This window comes from Sapajus apella, unplaced genomic scaffold, assembly GCF_009761245.1.
Source record: "Sapajus apella isolate SASKATOON/1434 unplaced genomic scaffold, GSC_monkey_1.0 scaffold1, whole genome shotgun sequence".
Lineage (NCBI taxonomy): Eukaryota > Metazoa > Chordata > Mammalia > Primates > Cebidae > Sapajus > Sapajus apella.
In genome coordinates, this window is record NW_022436941.1 from 19,217,227 (window position 1) to 19,242,601 (window position 25,375).

Sequence of the window (25,375 nt, forward strand, 5' to 3'; positions counted from 1 at the left end):
AAATTGAACAAAATACAACAAAATGAGAATATTTCTTAAGGTGAATATGATCAATTCTTCCTGGCAAAATGCTGCTAAAATAAGTTGTGCTTTATTGTTTTAAAAACTATATGACTGAGAGGAATCTGTAAATTTAAAGGGCTACAGTCACAAATTAAAAACACAAAAAATACTTATTAAGCATGTACTTTGGGCAAATCTCTTTACAAGAGCATTCTTCAGAATATTTTTTACTTTGTAAAAACATAGAGATATTTTTTACTTTGTAACCATTAAGAATTTCATAATGTATCAGGAGACATGAGATAACATTAAAATTATAATTCAAGACAAAATGTGATAAGTGGTTTATTCAAAATGTAACTATGGGAGGGGCTAAATAGAAGAAAATAACCTAAATTTGGTAAGTTTATTTTTATTTAAATTTTCCTAGTTGTCTTATTTTGACATGTGTCTGATTTGCAAATAACCTTAATTTTTGAGAGTCAGAATAATGGGAGAACATAACAATGCAGTAAATGCTCACTATGTCCCGAGCACAACAGCAAACATACTCATAATTATTATAATGTTCAACTCCTGCAACAACTTTTTCAAGAAGTTATTACTAACTGTATTTTACAGATGATTGAACAGTCTCACAGTAATCAAGTAGTTTTCTATGGCTACTAGGTTACACAGTAAAAATAGAAGTTGGTATTCTTAGACATGAAAACTTCACTATCTTACCTCCATGACATGAATTTCTATTTAAATATTGTGTTTTTTCTAAAGTTTCTGTATAAGAAGCCACATTAAAAATGAAGAAACTATCACAGTTAATTATAAAGAAATAAAAAATTGTTGTATTAGTCATTTTTCATGCTGCTGATAAAGAATTACTCAAGACTGGGAAGAAAAAAAGGTTTAATTTGAGTTATAGTTCCACATTGCTGGGGAGGCCTCATAGTAATGGCAGGAGGCAAAAGGTAATTTTTACATGGTGGTGGCAAGAGAAAATGAGGAAGGTGCAAAACGGAAATCCCTGATAAAATCATCAGATCTCCTGAGACTTATTCACCACAATGAGAACAGTATGAGGGAAACCATCCCCATGATTCAAATTACCTCCCACAACACATGGGAATCATGAGAGTACAATTCAAGACAAGATTTGGGTGCGGACGCAAAGCTCAACCATATCATTCTGCTCCTGGTCCCTCCAAATCTCATGTCCTCACATTTTAAAACAAATCATGCCTTCCCAACAGTCCCCCAAAGTGTTAACTCATTTCAGCATTAACCCAAGTCACACCTGAGACAAGGCAAGTCCCTTCAATCTATGAGCCTGTAAAATATAAAGGGAGCTAGTTACTTTCTGGATACAATGGAGGTACAGGTATTTGGTAAATATAGCCATTCCAAATGGGAGAAATTGGCCAAAACAAAGGGGTTGTAGGATCCATACAAGTCTGAAATCCAGCAGGACAGTCAAATCTTAAAGCTCCAAAATGATCTCTTTTGACTCCGTGTCTCATATCCAGGTCACTCTGATGCAAGAGGTGGGTTCCCCTGGTCTTGGGCAGCTCCACCCTGTGGCTTTTCATAGTACAGCCTTCCTCCTGGCTGCTTTCAAGGGCTGGCATTGAGTGTCTACAGCCTTTCCAGGTGCACAGTGAAAGCTGTCAGGGGATCTACCATTCTGGGGTCTTAAGGATGGTGGTCCTCTTCTCACAGGTTTGCTACGTGGTGCCCGAGTAGGGACTCTGCGTGGGGGCTCCAATCCCACATTTCCCTTCTGCATTGTCCTAGCAGAGATTCTCCATGAGAGCCTCACCCTGCAGCAAACATCTTCCTAGGCATTCAAGCAATTCCATACATCTTCTGAAATCTATGCAGAGGTTCCCAGTCCTAGACTTCTGTGCACTGGCAGGCTCAACACCAAGTGGAAGCTGCCAAGGCTTGGAGCTTGAATCATCTGAAGCCATGGCCTGAACTCTACGTTGGCTCCTTTTAGCCAGAGCAGGAGTGACTGGGACACAAAGGCACCAAACCCCTAGGCTGCACACAGCTCAGGGACCCTGAGCCCTGCCTAGGAAACCACATTTTCCTCCCATGTGTCTGGGCCTGTGATGAGAGGAGCTGCCATGAAGACATCTGAAATGCCCTGGAGACATTTTCCTCATTGTTTAGAGGATTAACATTTGCCTCCTCATTACTTATGCAAATTTCTACAGCCAGCTTGAATTTCTCCTCGGAAAATAGGATTTTCTTTTTGATTGCATTTACAGGCTACAATTTTTTCAAACTTTAATCCTCTGTTTCCCTTTTAAAACTGAATGCTTTTAAGAGCACCCAAGTTATTTCTTGAATGCTTTGCTGCTTAGAAATTTCTTCTCCCAGATACCCTAAATTATCTTCTTGAAGTTCAAAGTTTCACAAATATCTAGGACACGGTCAAAATGTTACCAGTCCCTTTGTTAAAACATAACAAGAGTTACCTTCACTCCAGTTCCCAACAAGTACTTCATCTCCATTTGAGACTGCTTCAGCCTAGACCTTATTGTCCATGTCACTATCAACATTTTGTCAAAGCCATTCAGCAAATCTTTAGGAGGTTCCAAACTTTGCCACATTTTTCTATGTTATTCTGAGACCTCCCAGCTGTTCCAACTTCTGACTATTATCAGTTCCAAAGTCACTTCCACATTTTCAGGTATCTTTTCAGCAATGACTCACTCTATTGGTACGAGTTTATTGTATTGGTTCATTTTCATGCTGCTGATAAAGACATACCTGAGACTGGAAAGGAAAAGAGACTTAATTGGACATACAGTTCCACATGGTTGCAGAGGTCTCAGAATCATGGTGGGAGGTGAAAGGCCATTCTTACATGATGGTGGGAAGAGGAAATGAGGAAGATGCGAAAGTGGAAACACCTAATAAAACCATCAGATCTCTTGAGACTTATTCTTCACTACCATGAGAACAGTATGAGGAACTGCTCCAATGATTTCAATTTTATCCCACCAGTTCCCTCCTACAACATGTGGGAATTATGGGAGTACAATTCAAGATGAGATTTGCATGGGGACACAGAGCCAAACCCTATCACTTGGAAAGAACTCATCTTCAATGAAGAGTTAGCCAGATGCCACAAGCATTAACACACTCACAAAGCTTCAAGGAGAGACAAAATATAGGATGCTGAGAATGATGATCAATACAATATCCATTCTATCATGGATATCTATCTTCTCTCTGAGTCCTAAAGAGAACTAAGCATTAAAAAAAAAAAAATCAAAACAACTACCTCACAATTCTGTAATACATAAATAATACATTCCTAATTTTCTAAAATAATTGTATGGAAAAAGAATCACAAATTGCACTTCACCAGAGACATCACATTGAGAACAATAGGGAATAATCATTGAGAGTCCTGGCTGTTTGAAGACCAACGGATTGGCTAAAGAGTATAAAGGAGAGGTTTACTGGTGATATCAGTTTGCAAACTGGGAAGAGATAAATCTCTGGTGTAAACCAAAGTTGCTCTCCCTTCAAAGAGGGGAATGGAAAATTTGGTTTTACGGCCAATATGGCTGATTCACACAGCAGAGTTGTACGTATTTAGTATGTGTCAATTTCTCATTCCTAATGGGAATTTTAGGATTACGATGATTCTTAACATTTAAAAAACTGTTTTCAGAGAATGATTTCAAAGGAAGGGTATAAAAATCTGTCACTTTTTGCTCTTATTTGTAGTAAACAGACTATTTTGGAAACAAAGAGACAGTAAGCTGATTTACTTTAGTCCCTGATAAGATATGTTCTACCTATCAGTATATCTAGCAATGCGTATCTTTAAGCTTAAGATTGCATTCCTATACACCAATGCCAGACAAACAAAGAGCCAAATCATGAGTGAACTCCCATTCACAATTGCTACAAAGAGAATAAAATACCTAGGGATAAAACTAACAGAGGATGTGAAAGACCTCTTCAAAGAACTATAAACCACTGCTCAAGGAAATAAGAGAGGACACAAACAGATCAAAAAACATTCCATGCTCATGGTTAGGAAGAATCAATATCATGAAAATGGCCATACTGCCCAAAGTAATTTATAGATTCAATATTATTCCCATCAAACTACCATTGACCTTCACAGAACTGGAAAAACCACCTTAAACGTCATATGAAACCAAAAAAGAGCCCACATAGCCAAGACAATCCTAAGAAAAAAGAACAAGGCTGGAGGTATCACACTACCTGATTTCAAATAGTACTATAATGCTACACTAATCAAAACAGTATGGTACTGGTACCACAACAGAGATATAGACCAATGGAACAGAACAGAGTACAGAGATATAGACCAATGGAACAGAACAGAGGCCTTGGGAGTAATGTTAGACATCTACAACCATCTGATCTTTGACAAATGGGTCAAAAACAAGCAATGGGGAAAAGATTCTCTATTTAATAAATGGTGTTGAGAAAACTGGCTAGCCATGTGCAGAGAGCTGAAACTAGATCTCTTCTTTAACACCTTATACAAAAATAAACTCCAGATGGATTAAAGGTTTAAACATAAGACCTAAGAGCATAAAAACCCTAGAAAAAACCTAGGCAATACCATTCAGGACATAGGCATAGGCAAGGATTTCATGACTAAAACTCCAAAAGCAATGGCAAAAAAATCCAAAATAGACAAATGGGATCTAATTAAACTTAAGAGCTTCTTCATAGCGAAAGAAACAATCATTAGAGTGAACTGACAACCAACAGAATGGGAAAATTTTTTTGCAAGCTACCCATCTGACAAAGGGCTAATATCCAGAATCTATAAAGAACTAAAACAAATATACAGGAAAAAAAAAAAGACAACCTCATCAAAAAGTGGGTAAAACATATGAACAGACACATTTCAAACATATGAAAAACAGCCAACAAACATATGAAAAAAGCTCATCATCACTGGTCATTAGAGAAATGCAAATTAAAATCACATTGAGATACCACTTCATGCCATTTAAAAGAGTGATCATTAAAAAGTCAAGAAACAAAAGATGCTGGAGAGGATGTGGAGAAATAGAAACATTTTTACACTGCTGGTGGGAGTGTAAATTAGTTCAACCATTGTGGAAGATAGTGTGGTGATTCCTCAAGGATGTAGAACCAGAGATACCATTTGACCCAGCAATCCCATTTCTGGGTATATAACCAAAGGACTATAAATCATTCTACTATAAATACACATGCACACATATGTTTATTGCGGCACTATTCACAATAGCAAAGACTTGGAACCAACCCAAATGCCCATCAATGACAGACTGGATAAAGAAAATGTGGCACATATACATCATGGAATACTATGGGGCCATAAAAAAGGATGAGTTCATGTCCTTTGCAGGGACATGGATGAATCTGGAAACTATCATTCTCAGTAAGCTGACACAAGAGCACCAAACCAAACACTGCATGTTCTAACTCATAAGTGGGTGTCGAACAATGAGAACACATGGACACAGGGAGGAGAACATCACACACTGGGGTCTGTTGGGGGTAGGGGGTTAGGGGAGGGATAGTAAGAGGTTGGGAGATTGGGGAGGGATAACATTAGGAGAAATGCCAATGTAGGTAACAGGGGAATGGAGTCAGCAAACCACCATGGCATGTGTATACCTATGTAACAATCCTGCAAGATCTGCACATGTACCCCAGAACTTAAAGTAAAATAAATATATATATACATATTATATATATATATATGTTTGTGTGTTAATATATATATAACATATATATGTATATATATATAATATATATATATGTGTGTGTGTATATATATATATATGTGTGTGTGTGTGTATATATATAGAGAGAAAGATAAAGAGAGAGAGAGGAAATGTCCAAATAATTTCACATCCATCCCTTCTGGTTATCTCTTCCCAAGATAGACTTCATGTTCTCCTCAGTTTGACAAAAGCTTAGGCAGGTGTTTTCCTGAGTTTTGGTCCTAGAACTCTCTCTTTTTAGAGCATCCCCCCTAAAAGAAAAGAACTCCTCCTGAAAAAAATATATACCCTTTAATTATAAATCACTTCTCTGCTTCTTTGAGATGTAAATTTTTTGAAAGCTTTCTTGCTAGTTTTACAAGCCAGGATTGTTTCTCAAGGATCTGAAAGTCATTTCCTCAAAATGTAATCATCAGAGGATGATGTAAGCATCAACAACTTCCACTATCTGGGAAGGGATAACTTCTGTAGGATGCCTTGCTTCGAGTTGTACAGCAACCCATGTCATCATCTCATGCCAGTTAGAATGGCGATCATTAAAAATCTGGAGACAACAGATGCTGGAGAGGATGTGGAGAAATAGGAACACTTTTACACTGTTGGTGTGAGTGTAAATTAGTTCAACCATGTGGAAGTCAGTGTGGCAATTCCTCAAGGATCTAGAAACAGAAATTCCATTTGACCAAGCAATCTCATTACTGGGTATATATTCAAAGGATTATAAATCATTCTGTTATAAGGACACATGTACACTAAGGTTCACTGCAGCACTGTTTACAATAGCAAAGATTCAGAACTAACACAAATGCCCATAGATGATAGACTGGACCGGGGAAATATGGCATATATACACCATGGAATACTATGCAGCCATAAAAAGCGATGAGTTTGTGTCCTTTGTGGGGACTTGGATGAACCTGGAAACCATGATTCTCAGCAAGCTGACACAAGAACAGAAAATCAAACACCGCATGTTCTCACTCATAGGTGGGTGTTGAACAATGAGAACACATGGACACAGGGAGGGGAGCATCATCACACACTGAGGTCTGTTGGGGGGGACTAAGGGAGGAACAGTGCGGGGTAGGGAGTTGGGGAGGGATAACATGGGGAGAAATGCCAGATACATGTGATGGGGATGGAGGCAGCAAACCACATTGCCCTGTATATATATATACCCATGCAACAATCCTGTATGTTATTCACATGTACCCTAAAGCCTAAAATACAATCATGTGTGTGTGTGTGTATATATATATGTATGTATGTATATAGATACACACACATTATTGTATCTTAATATATATATTAAAGATTACTTTATTTTAAAGGGGGTAGGGGGCACAGCAAATTATCCAAAAAAAAAAAGGCCCATGATTTTCTCAATGCACCTTTTTGAAACCTCCAGTGTTTTCTTTGAATTGGAGGTGAGCTCAGACTGACTCTACCCTACTGCCATAGCCTTGAGTAAAATGTCCCTGATTGTCTACTGCAACTTTTCTTCTGATAGCTGCTAAAATACCAATTCTATTTGTTTAAAAATAAATTTAAATTAGTATTCCTAATAGTTTGAAATCATTAGGATCAAGTCTCAGCTGATATTTGTTTTCAAAACATTTATTTCATTTGTTTAATTTTTGTAGCTTGCAGCCATTTAAACCTTTCTCTTAACTGTTTTTTTTTTTTTTTTATCCTACTAGGTAACAGTAAGAAGGGAAAGCAAATTTTGCCAATTTTATAAATTTTTACTATTTCCTACCAAAAGATGTTTGTTGTGGAGAGGTGTTAAGTAAACGGATAAAAGATGTTTTGAAAAATAATCTATAAATGCTATCTTTTCCTTCCAGCTGCCACCTTACATTAAGAACTGCTCAGTTTTGTAAATCTACAAGAAAAGTACATTAAAAGTGAAATAAAATATCCAAAGATAAATTAAATGGTGACCTAACCCAAATTTTCTTTTTTTTTTTTTTTTTTTTTTTTTTTTTTGGGGAGGTGGAGTTTCGCTCTTGTTACCCAGGCTGGAGTGCAATGGCAAGATCTCGGCTCACCGCAACCTCCGCCTCCTGGGTTCAGGCAATTCTCCTGCCTCAGCCTCCTGAGTAACTGGGATTACAGGCACGCGCCACCACGCCCAGCTAATTTTTTGTAGTTTTAGTAGAGATGGGGTTTCACCATGTTGACCAGGATGGTCTCGATCTCTTGACCTCATGATCCACCCACCTCGGCCTCCCAAAGTGCTGGGATTACAGGCGTGAGCCACCGCGCCCGGCCCCCAAATTTTTAATACATTTTTTCAAGGAGTCTGTAAATAATTGTGAAAATCAATGACTTAGATCAATATATCCAAAAGTCTGTTTCATGAAATACTGGTCCCCAAATGCTGTAAGGAATGTATTTCTCTGGGTAAATAATTATAAAACATGCTGCATGTTATATTATCAACATGAAGATTCAAACTGCACAACAGTTAATAAAGTCTAAGCATTTTTCAGTAAACCATAAGAATGAGTATAATTTAATAATTCCAAATTTATTTTTCTAAGGAAGTTTTCTAATTGGCTTATGATTCTCTTTCCAGAGCTCATTTACTATACATATACATGCTATATTGAGTAAACCTACAAGTTAGGAAGAATATTAAAATTTACTTAAAACTCTTTTGATCTCTAATATCATCCTAATTGAGTTTTTATAGCAGGATTTGGCATATTTTTATTTTTTACTTCTTTTTTTTGACAGAATCTCATTCTGTCCCCCAGGCTGGAGTGCAGCGGCATGATCTCGGGTCATTGCAACCTCTGCCTCCTGAGTTCAAATGATTCTCCTGCCTCATCCTCCTGAGTAGCTGGGATTACAGGAGTGAGCCACCATACCCAGATAATTTTTGCATATTTAGTAGATATGAGATTTCACCATGTTAGTCAGTCAGGTCTGGAAACCCTGACCTTGTGATCCGGCCATCTCAGCCTCCCAAAGTTCTGGGATTACAGGAGTGGGCCACTGCACCCAGCCTATTTTTTACTTTTAAAGACTTTACCTGCTTCTAATTTCTCCTAAAACAAAAGCAAAGTACTATAAAGTGCCATTCCAAATCTGTGCATTGCCCCCAGCTATTATTGACCCAATCTATTTATGCTTCTACAAAATAAGCTACACATAATTTTTATGCCTTTCTTTTTTTTACTGTTGTAAACATGGTTTCCTCAGTCTATGATCCCCTCCTGGCTTCACCCTCCTGGAATATTTTTACTGGTCTTTTAAGGTCCAGTGCAAATAGTCGTGGTGCATAGTCATTGGCTTCATGGCTGTCTCATGTATGATACGTTGAATTTGCTGATGTATATTACAGCACCTATGTAGTTCTCATGCAAGCTGCTATAATAGTCAATTCATGCCTGCATCCTGTCTCAGAAGTGGCAACTGAGTTAGAGTTCCAGCAGCTATTGCTGAAACTTCCCAATTAGTCAGTCAGATTCCTAATCATGGAAGAGGATGCAGTTATTCAATGAATATGGTCTATTGTTTGATAGTTTGCATTTAAAACCATACGAGTTTTGGTATTAAACAATGGTAGAATTTCAACCCCCTGCTTATTATCTATCTAGTTCTGCACAGTTTAATCTCTGGGGCTTCCATTTTCCCTTGAAAGTTTCCTAAGTACCTCATGGAGTTGTAAGATGGAATAAACTAATGAATGAAAAGCACTTACCACCATTTCTGTTGTGTACTAGCACTCAATAAATGTTAACTAGAGACTGGATATCTACTGTGATATATATATGGTTAAGCAGTTATGTCTTTTTGGATTTACTATATATCATATGAAGAGTTGATATTCAAAATACATACAGGCCAGCACAGTATCTATAGCAGCCAAAGTGACCTCACCAATCAGAATAGTCCATATGCTCTAATTACTGGTGCCCACTTGTTAAAATCAGTAGGGTATAAGATATGAAATGTTAAAATTATATACTGAAAGAAAACTTCATGCATATGTCATTCTGTAGTTATTCTTATATGTGCTTGTGTTTTGTATCTCTATTTATTATAAAGTAAATGCACATAGATACAGCTTTTATGATTTCCCAAGAAAACAAAACACATAATCAGGTTTTAAAGTAATTACCATATTAAATACAAGAGAAATAAGATAACACAAAAGACATTAATTTGATAACATAAGCTACTTAATGTTATTTTATAATATAATAGCAAAAATGGAAATAATGAATTAACATAATTTTAAATTAAAATAGTCTTTAAGTTGAGATATGGAACTGAGAAAATTGTGATTTAAATTACCTAGGATAAGAAAAAATTAATGTAAATTTATATATTAAGGACATGCCCACCCTATTTTTAAATAAATACCTACATACAGCTTAATACCTAAAATTGACTTACTAAAATATTCTAATAGAAGAATTTCAATATATAATTTCTGAATTATGCTAAAGTAGCTCCATCAGTGCTATAATAAGTTAAGGAGACATAATTTACATAAGTACTATAGTTTGAGATGTTTGATTTATTAACCCCCAAAAAGTGGGGTTTATTTGCCTGGTAACAAATGACTCTTCATGAGAAGGCAGGGTTTGATCAATAGAAGTTTTATTACCTGGCACAAGTTAGGAGGACACAGGAACTATTCTCCGAAGCAGTGTCTTTCTGAGGGAAAATGACAAGAGAGTTTTATGAGAGGGGAGACAGGGGAGAGGATGCATCATCACATGTAAAGGAAGGGTTTCAGTAGTGCAAAACACAGTGAGCAATTATGCCAACTCATAGGTTACATGTCATGATACTGAAGCTGTAGCTTTTCTGGGCCTGGAGACTTTAGGATGGTAATGAGGAAAGTTCACTTGGCTCCATCTATAAGTTGCCAGGGTCTGTCAGAAGATGGTTCCAACCAACAAAGTGATCACATTCCACACAGTGTTTGGGGAAAAATAGCCTGCAGGGCATAGGCTCTAAAACAGGCTGATAGCTCTGGTTCAGTAAAGGCCTATAATCTCTGGAAACCCTCCCTGTCTGCTTATAGGCTAACTATATGGTTTGCAGTGACTCCTCAGAGGAAATATTGCATAAAAATATCTTGCCACTTGGATTTTTTTTCTAAAAAAATGAATACATTAGAATGATGTGTAAATACAATTTAATAAAACTACATTTTCAAAGGATTTAGATAATCTCTCAGCAGTTTCCTGTTTTATTTTAATACACATTTTTAAATAACAAGGTCTATGTCAAACAGGAAGATGAAATTGAAGCAGGAGCGGCTGCAAGAAACAGACCCCCGGGACACTGAATTAGGAAGGAAAACGTGATTTATTAGGCTGGGAGCAAGATGACATAGTTGTCTAACAGCCAAGCTCCTCTAACAAAGAGAAGCTCTGCCTTTACATAGGCTTATAGCTCTAGATATTACATGTGAAAGGGTCTTGGGTTTACAGCCTTAGAAATTACATGTGAAAGGGTCTTGGGTATACAGTTGTAGGAATTACATGTGAAAGGGTCTTGGGTTTTCAGTTTTATAAATTACATGTGAAAGGGTCTTGGTCCATGGAGCAGGAGCAGGGTGGGGGTTTCATCTTGTTTAAGTAAAAACAATGCCTTCTGGAAAGATTCCCCCATATCATGCCTGCTATCTGCCTTTTCTTCTATTGAAATGGAGTATGGAAGTCAAGGGGGAGGTGATCTTAGACGCTTGGGTCTCTTTCCTCAGAACTACTTGTCTAAGACAAACATTCTTTGAAATTAGTATTATTAATTCATTTTTAATTTAAAAGCATCCTCCAGTTCACCAAGAATACTGTATGTATTAATAAAAAGTGAAGGATAAATTCAATAATTAAATATACCATTGTGAATTACAGTTTTTTACTTCAGCAAATATGGCACTTTTTTAAAAAATGCCTTCCCTAACTTATACAAATTAATTCATATTTTTAACTTATCTCAGTTAACAAAATATAGTAATTACAAATTAATAAATTGCACCACAAAACAAATCCAGCAGCATATCAAAAAGGTGCTCCATCACAATCAAGTAGGTTTTATTTCTGGGATTGAAGCTTCATTCAATATATACAAATTAATAAATGTGATTAATTACATAAACAGAACTAAAAACAAGACTCATGTGATTATCTTAATAGATGTAGAAAAGGATTTTGATAAAACTCAAAATCTCTTCATAATAACAACTCTCAACAAACCAAGCATTGAAGGAACACACTTCAATAAAATAAGAACCATCTATGACAAACCCACAACCAACATCATACTGAATAAGCAAACACTGGAAATATTCCTTTTGAGAATCAGAACAAGATAAGGATGACTTTTCTCACCAATCCTATTCAACATAGTACTTGAAGTCTTGATCAGAGCCATAAGGCAAGTAAAAAAAATCAAAGGCATCAAACTAGGAAGACAAAGTCAACCATTTGCAGAGGAAAAGATAGACTTTATACCTAGAAAAGCCCATAGTATTTGCCCAAAAGCTCCTTGATCTGACAAACTAGCAAAATTTCAGGATACAAATTCAAGGTACAAAAATCAGCAGCATTCCCATACACCAACAACCTCCATACACCAACAACCTCCAAGGTGAGAGCTAAATCAACAATACAATTCCATTCACAATAGCCACAAAAAGAATAAATTGTTCAGGAATACAGCTAGCCATGAAGGTGAAATGTCTGTATAACAAGAATTACAAAACACTGCTCAAATAAATCAGTGATAACACAAACAAATGGAAAAACATTCCATGCTCACAGATTGAAAGAATTAATATTGTTAAAATAGACAAACTCCCCATAGCAATTTACAAATTCAATGCTATTCTTATTGAACTACCAATAAAGTTTTTCATGGCATTAGAAAATTCTATTTAAAAATTCACAAGGAACCAAGAAGGAGCCCAAATAGCCAAGCTAACTCCAGGCAAAAAGAACAAAGCTGGAGGCATCACATTACTCTACCTGAAACTATACTACAAAGCTATAGCAAGCAAAATAGCATGGTACAAAAACAGACACGTAGGCCAATGATATAGAATAGGGACTCTAGAAATAATGCTGCACACCACGAACTATTTGCTGTTTAACAAAGTTGACAAAAACAACAAAAAGAAGAAATGGGGGAAAAGACTCCCTGTACAAAAAATGGTGCTGAAATAATTAGCTAACCATATGTAGTAGAGAAAACCTAGACCCTTTCCTTATACAATGTGCAAAAATCAACTCCAGGTGGATTAAGGCATAAATATAAAACCTAAAGCTATAAAAAACCTGGAAGATAACCTAGGAAATACCATTCTGGGCCTAGAACCTAGCAAAGATTTCATGACAAAGATGCCAAAAGCAATTGCAGCAAAGAGAAAAATAGAGAAGTGGAACATACCTAATTAAATTAAAGAGCTTCTGTAGAGCAAAAGAAACTATCAATAAAATAAACAGACAACATACAGAATGGGAGAAAATATTTGCAAACTATACATCTGACAAACTACTAATATCTAGATTCTCTAAGGAACTTAAATTCATAAGGAAAAACCAACCCCATTATAAACTGGACAAAGGGCATGAACAGATGCTTCTCAAAAGAAGACATGCACACATCCAACAATTAGTTGAAAAAATGCTCAACATCACTAATCATTAGAAAAATGCAAATGAAAACCCCAGTGAGAAATCATCTCACACAAATCAGAAGGGATATGATACCCTGAACCTAAAATTAGTGTAAAAAAAAAAAAAAAGTGAAGCTAGATATGATAATGCTTTACAAAACATGTCATAATAAGTAGTAATATACTTGTAAAAAGACTAATATTCTCAAATTTCTCTGCTAGCAGGTAATGGAATGTGGAAAGTGAAATATAAAACCAGGAAATACCACATACTTGCTGTTATATTTTAAACCTTTCCCCTTAACATTAGAGATATCTTTTCAGAATTCATAACACTCAAGGTGAAGAAACAGTTGCCTAAATGTTTGCAATTCCTTCCTATTCATTTAATTTTATTTTTATTGAATTAAATTAAAATTAATATTAGTATCTTTATTAAAATACCATAATGACTATACTATAATGTTAATTTATACATACTTATAGCCTCTCTTTTATTTCTTAGAGACCCTTTCAGTATCCTGGTCATATCATTTGGGCCTTAATATTTTATTGCATATAGTTTTATAACCAGGCACCAGTGACTTTGTTTTTTTCTAAAGGCTTTCCCTCACAGAAGAGTATTCTTCCTGTATGCTATATGGGAAGTATTGGAGAATATTTCCCAGAGCAGACGTCAACAAATGCTGGATGGGACTTGACATGTAAACATACTGGATGTCTCACTCCCAGGTATGATAAACTTGAAACATGTTCTACTCTTTTCCCAGAGTTAGCCAAGAGACTGAGCTCTATTAATGCAGAGTGTTGGGTGAATAATATTCCTTTATGAGCTTCTTTCCTTTCCCTGCCTCATATCCACACTCCCTTGCTGGTGGTTTCTGCATCTCCCTAATAAACCACTTATCTCACCGCCTCCTTCCTGGAAACCTTGTGCTAAGACTTATCTGAGTAAATTTTTATATAAAATAAAATGTCTGCAATAATTTTCACTGATAGTCATGAACTAATTTTTGAACTCTATTTTAGAAATTTTTCTGCTTTCTTCTCTGTGTTATACATTTTTAAAAAAACTAAACATATAGCCTAAGTATTTTTAGGTAAGATGTAGTTAATCATAATCTTCAATTTATGGCATTCTATTTATCGCTTTTGTGTTTTACGCATTCATTTATCTACCCATTCATTTTCATACCTATTCTGAATTCTAGATTCTACTATTTATGATCCACCTTTCTAATCAATTTATGTTTCTTTTTAACATTTTGTACCTTTTTAAAATTTAAGAGTAATATGCATATAGAAAAATGAATACTAAGAAATTAAACACATCAATGAATACTGAGAAACTACATCAATGAATACTGAGAAACTAAACACATCATGTAATCAGCAATCAGGTCAAGAAACAAAATATTATTAGACTCTCAGAAGACCATCTCATGTTGCCACCCACTTACTCTATTACCACACCCCCAAATTATAACTATTATGTTGACTTTTAATAACATACACTAGGTTTACATAATTTTGAACTTTACATAAATTAAATCATACTCTGTGTACTGAATTGTGTCTGGCTCCTATTGTCTACATTAGATTGTGAAACTCATCTGTATTGTTCTATGTAGAGATCATTCTTTGATCATTGTTTCCCATTCTTGTTTAATTTTTTACTATGTGACTTCAATATAATTTGTTACTCACTAAAATATTGATAATAATGTGGAGCTATTATATATAGCACTGATCTGGACATTCAAGCATAAATCAAGTAATAAATATATTGGTGTATTTCCATTGGGTTTATACCCAAGAATTGAATTGCTGGCTCAAAGGTATGCTTTCAATGGGTGTACACAGTATAGGTAAGGGAAACTCAGGCATGCTTCAGAGGATTTCTTGGTTTAAAAGGCAGAGATGAGAACTTGAAGAAGTCAAGTTGGTGGCTAGAGTTAACGGGAGAAAGTATCATAAAGAGAAAAACACAGAAAGATAACACAAAAAATGTACAGGGTTTCCCCCTCCAACATTTAGTGAAATATCGAACAGGGCATGCATATAAGGAAACCACCAAAAGCTGGTGTAAGAACCATCTGAAAATATTACACAGAACAGTTTTGGAGCTCAAACAAGCTTGGAAATGGTGCCTTTTCCCATCAGAAAGCTCATAATCGATAGGGCATTTGGTGCAAAACTCAAAAGGGCATTGCCATTACAGTGAAAAATAGCAAGCCCTGGTGCTGAGCGGAATTGTTTTTCTTTTTTATCTGCATCTCAGTAAAAGGCTAGAGGATATTTACAGTAAGACAAAAATATCCAGTGCCTAAATAGTTAACATTTTTAAATTGCCTGGAAGTCAGGAATCTGGAAGCAGCTTCGCTGGGTAGTTCTGGTTCAGGGGGTTACAGAGAAGATGTTAGTTTAGCTTCTGTCATTACAAAAGTTAACTAGGGTTGAATGATGTGCTTCCAAGGTGACTTACTTATATACCTGGCAAGTGCTGTCTTTTAGTGTTAGAAGGCCTTATTTCTTCACTGTCAGTACCTTCCCATTGGGCTAATTTTAGTGTCTTTATCACAAGGTAGCTAGTTTCCCTCAGGGAAAGAAACAGAGGAATAAGATCAATGAAGAAATCATAATATCATTCCTTTTTTAAAATTATACTTTAATTTCTGGGGTAAATGTGCAGAACGTGCAGGTTTGTTACATAGGTATACACGTGTCATGGTGTTTTGCTGCATCCTTCACCCAGTCATCTACATTAGGTATTTCTCCTAATGCTATCCCTCCCCAGACTGCCACCCCCCAACAAACTCCAGTGTAAGGTTCTCCCCTCCCTGTGTCCATGTGTTCTCATTGTTCAACTCCCATTTATGAGTGAGAACATGCAGTGTTTGGTTTTATGTTTGTGTTAGTTTGCATAGAATTATGGTTTCCAGGTTCATTCATTTCCCTGCAAAGGACATAAACTCATCCTTTTTCATGGCTGCACAGTATTCCATGGTGTATATATGCCACATTTCTTTAACCAGTCTATCACTGATGGGTATTTGGGTTGGTTCCAACTCTTTGTTATTATGAATAGTGCCACAATAAACAAATATGCACATGTGTCTTTATAGTGGAATTATTTATAATCCTTTGGGTATAAAGCCAGTAATGCGATTGCTAGGTCAAATGGTATTTCTGTTTCTAGATCCATGAGGAGTCACCACACTGTCTTCCACAATGGTTGAACTAATTGACACTCCCACCAACAGTGCAAATGTGTTTCTATTTCTCTAAATCCTCTCCACCATCTGTTTTTTCCGGACTGTTTAATAATTGCCATTCTAACTGGCTTGAGATGGTATTTAATTTTGGTTTTGATTTGCATTTCTCTAACGACCAGTGATGATGAGCTTTTTTTTCATATATTTGTTGGCACATAAATGTCTTCTTTTGAGAAGCGTCTGTTCATATCCTTCACCCACTTTTTGATGGGGTTGGTTTTCTTGTACATTTGTTAAAGTCATTTGTAGATTCTGAATGGTAGCCCTTTGTGAGATGGATAGATTGCAAACATTTTCTCTGATTCTTTAGGTTGCCTTTTCACTCCGATAGTAGTTTCTGTTGCTGTGTAGAGGCTTTTTAGTTTAATTAGATCCCATTTGTCAGTTCTGACTTTTGTTGCCATTACTTTTGGTGTTTTAGCCATGAAGTCTTTGCCAATGCCTATGTTCTGAATGGTATTGTCTGGGTTTTCTTCTAGTGTTTTTATGGTATTAGGCCTTAAATTTAAATCTTTAATCCATCTTGAGTTAATTTTTGTATAAGGTGTAAGGAAGGGTTCCAGTTTCAGTTTTCTGCATACGTCTAGCCAGTTTTCCTAAGAACATTCATTAAATAGGGAATCCTTTCCCTACTGCTTGTTTTTGTCATGTTTGTCAAAGATCAGATGGTTGCAGATGTGTGGCGTTGCCTCCGAGGCATCTGTTTTGTTCCATTGATCTATATATCTGTTTTGGTACCAGTACCATGATGTTTTGGTTACTGTAGACTTGTACTATAGTTTGAAGTCAAGTAGCATGATGCCTCCAGCTTTGCTCTTTTTGCTTAGGATTGCCTTTGCTATGTGGGCTCTTGTTTGATTCCATATGAAATTTAAAGTAGTTTTTTTCTAATTCTGTGAAGAAAGTCAATTGTAGCTTGATGAGGATAGTATTGAATCTGTAAATTACTTTGGACAGTATGACCATTTTCATGATATTGATTCTTCCTACTCATGAGCATGTAATGCTTTTGCATTTGTTTATGTGCTCTCTTATTTCCTTGAACAATGGTTTGTAGTTCTCCTTGAAGAAGTTCTTCACATCCCTGTAAGTTGTAGTCCTAAGTATCTAATTCTCTTTGTAGCAATTCTGAATGGGAGTTCCCTCATGATTTGGCTCTATGTTTGTCTGTTATTGGTGTATAGAAATGCTTGCAATTTTTGCACATTGATTTTGTATCCTGAGACTTTCCTGAAGTTGCTTATCAACTAAGGAGATTTCGGGATGAGACAATGGGGTCTTCTAATTTCAAGTTGGATTATTTTATGTAGAAGACATTTACATATCTCTTTAATATGCTCAAGTTTCTTCTACATTTTAGAATCATGTCATCTGCAAACAGAAACAATTTGACTTTCTCTTTTCAGATTTGAATATACTTTGTTTCTTTTTCTTGCCTGATTGCCCTAGCCAGAACATTCAATACCATGTTGAATAGGAGTGGTGAGAGAGGGCATTCTTGTCTTGTGCTTGTTTTCAAAGGGAATGCTTCCAGTTTTTGCCCATTCAGTATAATATTGGCTGTGGGTTGGCCATAAATAGTTCTTATTATTTTGAGATATTTTCCATCAATACCTAGTTTATTGATAATTTTTAGTATGAAGGAGTGTTGAATTTTGATAAAGGCTTTTCCTGCATCTGTTGAGATAGCCAGAGTAATAAAGAAGAGATAATAATCAAATAGATACAATAAAAAAAGATAAAGGGGATATGATCACTGATTTTACAGAATACAAACTACCATCAGAGAATACTACAGACATATGTACGCAAATAAACTAGAAAATCTAGAAGAAATGGATAAATTCCTAAATATATACCCTCCTAAGACTAAACCAGGAATAATTCAAATCCCTGAACAGACCAATAACAAATTCTGATATTCAGTGGGTAATTAATAGCCTACCAATCAAAAAATGTCCAGAAACAGATGGATTCACAGCCAAATTCTATAAAAGGTACAAAGAGGAGCTGGTAACATTTCCTCTGAAAGTATTCCAAACAATGGAAAAAGAGGGAATCCTCCCTAACTCATTTTATGAGGCCAGCATCATCCTGATACCAAAACCTGGCAGAGACACAACCAAAAATGAAAATTTCAGGCCAATATCCCTGATGAATATTGATGTGAAAATCCTCAATAAAATACTGGCAAAACAAATTCAGCAGCACATCACAAACTTACCCACCACGATCAAGTCAGCTTCATCCCTGGGATGCAAGGTTGGTTCAACATATCAATAAAATATAATCCATCACATAAACAGATCCAGTGACAAAAGCCACATAATGACTTTTATGGTCTAATCTTGGAAATCATGTGCCATAACTTCTGTCACATGCTAACCATTAGGGGCAAGTCATTGAAAGTACAGCCCACACTTAAGGGGAGAATTAAATGCCACGTTTTGAAGGGAGTAGAATCAAATTAGTTATGTTCATATATACAACTATACTCTGCTCATATTTTTTAGTGTTTTTCCATTCTCAGTGTTTATTTCTGGGTATTTTCAGTTGCTATGTCTTCAAGTTCACGAATCTTCTTCTTTTCAGCACGTCATCTGTTCTTTAACCTAGCCAGTGTATTTTTTCCCAGTCTATAAATTTTCATTTCTATAATTTCAAGTTGGATCATTTTATGTAGAAGACATTTACATGTTTCTTTAATATGCTCAAGCTTTCTTCTACATTTTTAGAAAATATAGACTGTAGTAGTTATGATGACTTTTTAAAGAGTTTAATTCTACTTCTACAAATTAGTCCTCTATTACTCTGAGTTATTTTTGGGTCAGTTTCTATTTATCAAATCTTCCCCTCATTATGGGTTGTATTTTACAGTCTTTTTCATGTGTGGTTTTTATTGTATAACAGATACTGTAAATTTACTAAGTATCTTTGAGCTGTTAAAACAAAATGCCATACATTGTGTAAACTATACACACAATATATATTTATCGAAGTTCTGAGAATGGGAAGTTTAAGATCAAAGTGCCAGCAGATTTAGTGTCTAGTGAGGGACCACCTCCAGATTAATAAATGGTGTCTTTGATGTGTCCTCACATAGTAGAAGAGGGCAAGAGAGCTCCCTGTGGTCTCTTTTATAGGAGCACTATTTCTGTTCATGTCCCGAAGTCCTCACCTCCAAATATTTTCACATTGGGTGTTAGGTTTCAACATATGAGTTTTGTAGGGGAACATTCTCTACTATTTACCTTACTGAGAATTGGACATATATAATACTTCAAAATGTTCCTGAGCTTTGGTCTAGAATGAAATTAACTTATTTTTTAAAAAGTTGAATCTTTTAAGGCTTAATTTCAAAGGTAAATTAAAGCACCTTTTAATATAGAGTCAATTCTGTCCTATTGGTGAAACAATGGCCTTCTGAATGTGCTATCCCAAATATTAGGAAGTTAGCTTTTTTTTTCACTTTGGCTAATGGAAACAAGAAAATATAATCAGCTTTGTATGAGCTGTGTGGACTGTTCCATCAACTCTTTCTGGTGGTTCTCTTCTCTGCTTTATGGAATTAATTTACGCAAACACACTGACCATCACTATGTTGAAGACACAAGCGGAACACTTTGCACGTCTCCAGAGTTCTCTCTCCCTGTTCTGTGCAACTGTCATTTTGTCTGGTGCTCCATCCTGCAAATTATAGATGCCTCAAATCCCCTGATTTTCACCTCCATGACCTCAGCTCAAGAAGACTGCAAAGCACTGAGTCCCCTCTCTCTGGGCTACAGCCTGAAACTCTCCACAGAAGGTCAGCTGGGGAAACTGTGGAGTTCACCTCATGTTTAATTTCTCTCAGCATCCAATGTCTCACAAAGTCTGTTATTCAAAATCTGAAAAAATTTTGTTTTATATATTTTATCTGGTTGGTTAGCTGTATATGACAGGAACATAAAGTGGTTCCTATTACCACAAATTTATCTTGACACTCATTCTCAACTCTTAACACAGTTGAGAAAATTCTGAGAAATGTGATTCAAGCTCCACTAGTTCGACATGCTATGAAACCACAGTGTGCTTGACAAATAATGAAATCACACTAAGCCTATGTTTAGTCACTTGTAAAATAAGTTGGAACATGGCCTAGTAATGTAACTATACCTAGTGGTGGCTCTGCAGGTCTGGAAACATATCAGCCTCGAATTAAAATAATTATCCTAAAAACTTTCAGAGGAGTGGAGATTATATCTTATAAAATCAATTATGATGTCATGATAATATATGAGATGTGGAGGTTACAGAGAGAGAAAAAAACATGAGTAAAGGCATAGAAGCTAGATAAAGCAGGTTCTTCACGAAGTTGAAGGTAGCTCCATTCACTTGGAGGGTGGCAAGCACAATGGAAAATAATCATTGCTATGAGAGTGTTTGTATAGGGGGATGGAGATGTGCACATTGAGTACCGAGCTAAGGAGTTAATATTTTATTCAGGAACCAATGGAAAGCAAAACAGGTATTTAATCAGGAAAATAACTCAATTAGGGCAGAATCCACTATTTCATTTATAAGTAACTCTTGGCTACATTGTGCCTTGTTAATGTAATTAAGGTTTTAAATTTGGGTTGCTGAACAGTGCCAGAAAAAAATGCATAATTGTTAGAATTAGTGCTACAAAAAATTATGTTCTCAACTTCAGCAGTTATTATTAGGAGTGCCATCAGCACTGTTGGCAAATCCATACATTCTCTGTTCTGCAGCTGTTTTTCCCCAAGGGCTCTACAAAACCCTCACCATCAAGCTGCATTCCTTTATGGAGAAATTATGAACTTCCATTTTTATTTCTCAAAGGACTGGGTTTAGGTAAAATATTTTTTAAATAACACATATGCAACATCAATTGTACCTTAACAAGCCAGCAATCATGATGATTATATTACCTCAAACATATTAATTTTAAAGAAAAATGATTTTAGTTAATAATATATGAACAAAGCTGTTGATTGACTGTTTTGGCTATTTCTTTCTGTGTAAAATCTGTTTCTGCCTATCAAAGATCATAAAAGGGAATGTAAGCTCAGTGTAAGCACTGAAGTATTACCAAGTGATATCAATTATGCAACCAGCAAATGAATGATGAAAATTTGCTCTACACTATACAATGAGTGGCACATTATAGCATTGTATTGAAGACTATTACATTAAGCACCCTACAAAATCACAAGGTATCTTGGAAAACACCAGACAATTGCAACTATCAAATATATTTCAAACCTGTGAAATTCCTTCTTTAAATCTCTCCAGGATGAAGAAGACGTAGCTGACATTTCAACTGTACATCTGTAGTTTTATTCCTGGGCAATATCTAAGTGGTAAGTCATCACAAAGCAATGACTAAAGGAATATTTGATACTTGTGAAAGACATGTGAATTGTAATCATCAAATACTAAGATATTATAAGCTATAAAAATGATAAAGGAAGCTACGATCATCTGTGGAAATGTAATGTGTTTTTTGTTTCCTCAGTATCATTCAGAGTGGCTAATATCTTATATGGTATGATACGATGGGGCCAATTAACACCAGACTATCATTTGCCCCTGCTGCAATGAAGTTTATCCTGCTTACAAGAAAGCTATTCATTTTGACTAAAGTATTATAACTTCAGAAGCCCTCCCTCAAAATATATATTTGAAAATAGTAAATGTAAAAATAAGCATCTACTAGTTTATAGAATTTAGTTTTCTAGTTTAGTAACTCCTAACTTGAGCAATAAGAGATACAACTTTATTAGTAACTCCTAACTTGGGCAATAAGAGATACAACTTTATAATGTGCTTGATATCTCACCAGAATTCTCTAAATTAATATTATTAATGGATGGGGGAGGGTCTCCCAAACAGTCTTCTTTTCGTCCTCTATGCTACAGTTTGAGCAATATTTCATAAAAAATACCAATGTGATTGTCTCTCTTCTTAGGATGAAGTGTCCCTTTGTTCTTTTGCATTCTTACTGAGAGGCAAGACAGATAACAAGACAAATTTAATATAACTCTGCCTGTGAAAATGAGAAAAGAAGAAGCGACTAGTTGGGCTAAATTCTCAACCTTAAAATATCTATTATTCATCCTTTATAATTTGGGATAGGAATAAACAATATGTATGGAACTAGAAAAAATCCTAGCCGCCATAGGAGGCAGCTTGATTTCTAATAAAGAAACCCTAGAGACATTTGCATTTTGAACAGCTCTAATTTATTAGGTAATATATTGGAAAAAAATCAAGTGATTAAAAAGTTAGAGCATTTCATTATGGGTAATTATGTGACTGATTTATTATACTCCCCAAATAAGCAATTGTCAAATGTTAAATATAGGAAGTGATGAATATTAAGCATTCAAGAAAAAGTAAACAATCATTACTAAATTATTTTATTCCAAAATAATATTTAATCTTTACTGCAATTTTCCACTAATCTGTCAGAAAATGTTTAAATTCAGTCTTTTATAGTTAACAATAACGTTCTTTTAACAGAGAAACATTGAAATTCACTCAATAAATTGCCAGATGTTGTTTTTGAAAAATTCTATACTAATTATTTATTAAATGGTCTCACAATAGTTTTAGAATCACTGTGACCATATAGAATAGTGTAAGGATAATAATATTTATGTATTCTATTAATATTAGTGTTTAAGACTATTCTAAATTAACAATGAATATTTTTATATGCAATAAGGACCCTATCTATCTACCAGAATGACTTTATAATTTGTTTGAGCATTGCAATGAATAACTAGATGCTAGAAGATAGACAATGTTGTCTAAGAAAAAAATAACAAACAAGCTCTGCTTAGGCAAGCTTTTTTGTGCTTATGTAATTTGCAATATTTTGAAACCTATTAAGAATTACATAAGAGGTCATCAGTTTTAAAATGTATAAAGAGAAATATCTACCTGAGCATAGTTTGCAAAATACATTTGGAGCCAAGAAATCTTCCAAGTCAAATGCAAAACATATGCGCTAATTTTTGCTCCAACTACTTGAACTTATGTTTTAAACTAGAACTCACTAATACTCAAGTAATTATCTGAATTTTACACATAGCAACTATTGAATACCATTTTTTTGGGGGGGTAACAAATATATCAGAAACATATTTGATTCATAATTTATTTAAACATTAATTCGTTCTTAAGTAATGAATTTTAAGTTTTCATAACTAAACTTTCTTCTAAAAATACAAAAATGTTTGTTAATATTCATTCTTTCTTTTCTCTATGCCCTTCATTTCAATCTAGATCAATTAGTGATAATGAAAACCACATTATTCTAATAAATTACTTAAAAAAATAAATATCTGAGCTCAAGATGTTTATTCTAGGAATCTAGAATTGAAAATTTGCATACACAATGCTAGTCATGATTCTTTTTTCCTAGTTTTTGCTCAGCTTTTTTGAGCTATACTTGACAAACAAAATTTTCATACAATTAAGGTGTACAATGTGATGTTTTGGTATATGTCTACATTATGGAATGATTACCAAAATCAACCTAATAACATACTCATTACATGCATAGTTACAATTCTTGTGTGTGTGCAGAGAACGCTTATGATCAATTCTCTTCGCTAATTTCAAAAATACAATACAGTATTAACTACTGTTACCATGGCCTATGTTAGAGCTCCAGAACTTACTCATCTCATAAAAATGAACTTTTGCACCCTTTGACTAATATCTCCCCATTTCTTCCACACTTCAGCCCAGACAACTGCCTGTTTACACTCTATTTTGTGTAAGTTGTAGTTTTTTAGATTCCATATACATGTGAGATAATATTAATACAAGATTTGTCTTTTTGTGCCTGGCTTAATAAATTTCACATAATATCCTCCAGGTTTACCCATCTAGGGATAATGGCAGGATTTTCTTATTTTTATGGCTGAATAATATCTAAGTATATACATAAAGATATATATATTATATATATATATACATATATATATATATATGTGGCAAAAACACAATTACTTTTACACCAACCTAATATATATAATGAGATATTATTCAGCCATAAAAATAAGAAAATTCTGCCATTATCCCCAAGATGGATGAACATGGATGACTATATATATAGTTTATTTTTCCTTCCATCCATCAGTAGACATTTAACTTGTTTTCCATACCCTGCTTATTGTGAATAATGCTGCAATAGATATGAGCATTCAGATATCTCTTTGAGATATTAATTTTATATTCTTTTAGATACCTAACTAGAGGTTGGATTGCTGGATGATATGATAATTCTCTATATTACATTTTATTTTTCCATCCATCCATCAATACACACATAGCTTGTTTTCATACCTTGCTTATTGTGAATAATGCTGCAATGGACATGACCATGCAGATATCTCTTTGAGATACTGATTTTATATTCCTTAGATACATAACCAGAAGTTGGATTGCTGGATAATATGATAGTTATATTTTTAATATTTTGAGAAAAGTCCATACTGTTTTCTAATGGCTGTTTCAATTTACATTCCTATCAAGTGTACAAGAATTATCTGTTCTCCACATCCTAGCCAATGATTATCTTTCACCTTTTTAATAAATGCCATTGTAACAGGTGTGAGGTGATATCACACTGTGGTATTTATTTGCATTTCACTGATAAT

General features: G+C 35.0%; 1 long non-coding RNA gene across 1 annotated transcript; it reads right to left on the minus strand.

Moving 5' to 3' along the window:
* Positions 1-576: 576 nt before the first annotated feature.
* Positions 577-25,375, minus strand: LOC116544693. Its single transcript, XR_004266005.1, has 3 exons — positions 25,256-25,375; positions 7,530-7,535; positions 577-588 (listed from the first exon to the last, which is right to left on the minus strand). It is a non-coding gene; the product is annotated as an uncharacterized LOC116544693 (long non-coding RNA).